The sequence below is a fragment of the Eptatretus burgeri genome, chromosome 1 (assembly GCF_056783735.1).
Source record: "Eptatretus burgeri isolate ZD-2024b chromosome 1, Ebu_testis_v1, whole genome shotgun sequence".
Taxonomy (NCBI): Eukaryota; Metazoa; Chordata; class Myxini; order Myxiniformes; family Myxinidae; genus Eptatretus; species Eptatretus burgeri.
The window spans coordinates 8666719-8672120 of NC_140961.1; the positions used below are offsets into that span (position 1 = coordinate 8666719).

At 40.2% G+C, this 5402-nt stretch overlaps 1 long non-coding RNA gene across 1 annotated transcript; it reads left to right on the forward strand.

Annotated features, from left to right (window-relative positions):
• Positions 1–3017: 3017 nt before the first annotated feature.
• LOC147033826 (uncharacterized) lies at positions 3018–4455 on the forward strand. The gene is made up of 3 exons (XR_015055540.1): positions 3018–3623; positions 4074–4207; positions 4291–4455. It is a non-coding gene; the product is annotated as an uncharacterized LOC147033826 (long non-coding RNA).
• The last annotated feature ends 947 nt before the right edge of the window (positions 4456–5402 follow it).

A 5402-nucleotide genomic window follows, 5' to 3' on the forward strand; every position in this document is an offset into this window, starting at 1 on the left:
CTACCCCCCCTCCCTCCCTCTCCTTCATGTCTTGATCCTTTTATTGAAATTCAAAATCAAGCAATTGTAAACAAAACAAATGCTTCAACAGCTTATGTTGTTTGATCGAGCAGAAAAAAATAAAATAATGAGTCAACGGTATAGATGGAGAGACAGACAGAGAGAGGTAGGTAGAAAGACAGACAGAGAGATACAAAGAGACAGACAGGGAGAGATAGAGAGAGACAAACAGACAGGGAAAGAGGCGCGCACACACGCGCACACACACACACACACACACACACACACACACACACACACACACACACACACACACACACACACACACACACACACACACACACACACACACACACACACACACACACACACACACACACACACACACACACGTCTCACCATTGGTTTAATTCATTCGAGATCAGAGGCCGTGATAAGACTTCGTACCAGTCATTATAAATGTTTTTCAATTCTCTTCTAAAATCATTGACCTCTTCAATAAGAGCATTCATTTGATGCACCTCATCATGATATGTAAACTCCACTTCTTCCAAGGACCTGCCAGGAAAAAATATATATTTTCGCATTATCACGATTTAACTTATAATCAATTGCTTCATCGTTCAAAGAGGAAACCATACACAAACTTACCAACTTTGTAGTGAGCTGTTATCTTCATCGGAAGAGAGTGAGTCCATGTCTCAGTTTTTTTTACCATTGGTACAAGATGGCAAAAAGATCAGAGGCCGTGATAAGACGTCGTATCAGTCATTAAAAATGTTTTTCAATTCTCTTCTAAGATGATTGACCTCTTCAATAAGAGCATTAATTTCATGCACCTCGTCGTGATATGTAAACTGCTCTTCTTCCAAGGACCTGCCAAGAAAAAAAAAAAAATCAGAATTATCACGATTTAATTTATAATCAATTGCTTCATCGTTCAAAGAGGAACCTATACACAGGCTTACCAACTTTGTGTTGAGCGGAAGAAAGATCGCTCATGTCTCAGTTGTAAAAATGAAAATCCCGTCTGGCAGAAACTTTGTCTGGCGAATCACTTATAAGGCAACGATGAGGAGATTGCTTAATCATTGGGTGTGGCCACAGGAAATGACACTTCGAGCGATACAGCTTGGAAAATAACTGGGCGATATATTCTCAAATTGTATGAATCATTTTTAAAACATACTTAAAATGCCCTAAAATGATTTTGATTAAACTTATGTTTAAAAACCTGTTCGTGTTCTGAGATAAAATATAAACACGAGGCCTTCTTACAGAATAGTTCCTATTTTTTCACAGCATGACTGTCCAAAAACACTTCCTCATTCACACAGCACGACCGTGTCAAAAAAAACACTTCCTCATTTTCATGGCACGAACTGAAAACATTTGAAACAAAACTTTTTTTATGGCGTGGTTTATGCACAAAAATGATTTGCAACTCGGGCGGTGGCCAGATGAGATCATTAAGAGAAGTTTATCATTTCGTAATGGCACAAAAGGGGTATCTTAAAAAATATAAAGATTCAAATGTTTTGTTTTTCAATATTTTAGATGGGGATTATTGTGCAAAGAAAATTGAAGTATTGAAGGAATTTGAGAATGAACAAATCTTTATAGGTTCAATGAGTGAGCTAAACAATATGTATCGGTTATTTGATAAAGAGTGTCCTGAGGCTTAGACGTTTCAGATATTTCTTTCGAATCACCTTTAACAAATCTTTATCTTATTGCATGGGTTATTTGAAAAAAAGTATCCCCAGGTTAAAAGGGGAGACAAATAAATATACCTTGGGATAAAAAGGGGGTTTATTTTTCGGGAAAAAAAAAATGAATCGCAGAAAATCCGCCATTCATTTACATGGGGAAAAGTGAGCCAGAACCAGTATATTCACCCTACATATATATATATATATATATATATATATATATATATATATATATATATATATATATATATATGAATACACACATATATATGTATATGTATATATATATATATATATATATATATATATATATATATATATATATATATATATATATATATATATATATATATATATATATATATATATATATATATATATATATATATATATATATATATATATATATATATATATATATATATATATATATATATATATATATATATATATATATATATATATATATATATATATATATATATATATATGAATACACACATATACACACATATATATATATATATATATATATATATATATATATATATATATATGAATACACACATATACACACATATATATATATATATATATATATATATATATATATATATGAATACACACATATACACACATATATATATATATATATATATATATATATATATATATATATATATATATATGTGTGTGTGTGTGTGTGTATTCCTATATATGTACTCGATGTCCGTCTAAAAAGTAACGGGACTGAGCCTTCTGTGTGCTCCACTTACACAACTTAAATGAACGGGTTGCATCAGTTGAGGATAAATGGGCCTCCTGAGGTAACCATTCAAATGAATGGGGAAAAAGGAAAAAACTCTCTGACTCAAGGCCCAAAAGCCTCAAAAAGGAGACTGATTTCCTCCCCTCCCATACAAATGAATGGGAAAGACTGAATCGAGCCCCAAAAAACCAAAATAGGAGACTGATTTTCTCCCCCTCCCCCACAAACTAATTTAAAATTGAGATTGTCTCAAGGCCCAAAAGTCCAAAATATGAGACTGATCTCTGCCCCATTGAGCAAATGTAAAATTGAGACTTACTGATTAAAGCATTTCTTTCCCTTCATATTTTTCATTCCATTCAAAGAGTGATCCAATGAATATTTGTTCATGTTCTACTTTCGGTAATAACTTCATTTTCCTTTTACATTCATCACCCTCGAGTATATTCACTTAATCAATCTATTCAAGCACGAAAGAAAAGCTATTCCTCCTTCGGTTTTGTAAAATGGGGAAGTGCTTTTCGAGCACAGTCGTGCAGCTGAAAACAGGAAGCTTGGGAAAATTTCCAGAATTACTGAGCTGTTGAAAAACAGGATGCTGTCTGAAACTGAAAAACAGCTGCCCCCATTGTGTTCAAGCACGGGAAAATTTCCAAGATTACGTAATCACACTTCCTCTAAGAGCTTTAAAAGACAGCTCTCCATCGAAAATCTTGTTTGACGGCTTTTTCATTTTTCTCATCTTGTCCCAATAATAAATGACAGACATGAACTATCTTTCATCCAACGAAGAAGATAACCCATCACAATGTTGGTGAGTGTGTGTGTGCGTGTGTGCACGTGCGTGCGCGTGCATTGTTAAGTCTGGCTTCCTCTGAGAATGACGGTGAAGCAGCTGATTATTAATTAAATCACTATACGACCAATAATTATTGTATGTGTTTTTCTAACAGGTTGTCCCCAATAAGGACATCGTTGATAGCAGATGTGGAAAATGAGTTATCTGAACGACACGACGAGTGGATAAAAATGAACGGCTTTCTTGAAGACATTCATTCGTTTCAAAATTAACTAAACGACATTATTGTTGACTGGAAAGAATTGCTCTCACGTCATCTAACGTGGAATGAATCGAGTTCAAGGTGAGGTGCGTGTGTTTGAGCGCGTGTGTGTGTATCTGTCTCTCTGTTTCACTGTCTCTCTATCTGTCTCTCTATCTGTCTCTCTATCTGTCTCTCTATCTGTCTCTCTATCTGTCTCTCTATCTGTCTCTCTATCTGTCTCTCTGTTTCACTGTCTCTCTATCTGTCTCTCTATCTGTCTCTCTATCTGTCTCTCTATCTGTCTCTCTATCTGTCTCTCTATCTGTCTCTCTATCTGTCTCTCTATCTGTCTCTCTATCTGTCTCTCTATCTGTCTCTATCTGTCTCTCTATCTGTGTCTGTCTCTGTCTCTCCATCTGTTTGTCTCTGTCTCTCTATCTGTCTGTCTCTGTCTGTCTGTTTGTCTCTGTCTCTGTCTCTGTCTGTCTCTTTCTTTTTTCCTTATATAGCATGGTGGTAATTTTTTGAATACTTGCTTTTTATTTTCAGCATTAAAACTGAATCGTACATGGTTGGTGAAGCGAATGAATTTCGCAACCTTGAATGGGAAGATGACTCATTTCTAACTTGTTCCAGTTTAAATGCTCATCTGGAGGAATCTGACATGACACTATCTTCTGGAGGTAAATGTTTAATTAATTATTTTATTCATATTATTATTTCATCATCTTTACATGCTCTAATGGTTCTTTTTGTTTCAAAACAGAATATGGAATCCGAGTTTCAAAATCCCAAGACATCTGAAGCAGATTGCTGGGAAAGATCATCCATTCTTGCAACTGAATATTTACCCAAAGAAGAATTTTTGATATTTTCAATCTTGATTAATTACATTTGCTTTGCTTTCAATTATTTAATTCTTAATTATAAAAAAAAGAATAAAGGAAGTACAAAGCAGGGGGGGTAGGTGCGCTCCCCCAACGACCCACCACTCCCCTCATCCCACCCCCCTACCCTCCCCGTTTGTTTGTTGGGGAAGGGTGGGGGGGTGGGATGAGGGGGGTGGTGGGTCAAAGGTGGGGGCGCATGGGGGGGGAGGGGAGTGAGAGTGTGGGCGGGGGTTGTGTGGGTGGGGCGGGGGTTGTGTAGGCGGAGCTTGTGTGGATGGGGCGGGGCTTGTGCGGATGGGGCGGGGCTTGTTTGGGCGGGGCTTGTGCGGATGGGGCGGGGCTTGTGTGAGCGGGGCGGGGCTTGTGTGGATGGGGTGGGGCTTGTGTGGGCGTGGCTTGTGCGGATGGGGCGGGGCTTGTGCGGATGGGGCGGGGCTTGTGCGGATGGGGCGGGGCTTGTGTGGGCGTGGCTTGTGCGGATGGGGCGGGGCTCGTGCGGATGGGGCGGGGCTTGTGTGGGTGGGTGGAGCTTGTGTGCATGGGGTTTGTTTGTGTGGGTGGGGTGGGGCGTGTGTGGGCGGGGCTTGTGTGGATGGGGCGGGGTTTGTGGGGATGGGGCGGGGTTTGTGGGGATGGGGCGGGGCTTGTGGGGATGGGGCGGGGCTTGTGCGGATGTGGCTTGTGCGGATGGGGCGGGGCTTGTGTGGGCGGGGCTTGTGTGGATGGGTGGGGCTTGTGTGCATGGGGTTTGTGTGGGTGGGGTGGGGCTTGTGTTGGCGGGGCTTGTGTGGATGGGGCGGGTTTTGTGTGGATGGGGCAGGGCTTGTGGGGATGGGGCGGGGCTTGTGGGGATGGGGGCGGGGCTTGTGCGGATGGGGTGGGGCTTGTGCGGATGGGGCGGGGCTTGTGTGGATGGGTGGGGCTTGTGTGGGTGGGTGGAGCTTGTGTGCATGGGGTTTGTGTGGGTGGGGTGGGGCTTGTGTGGATG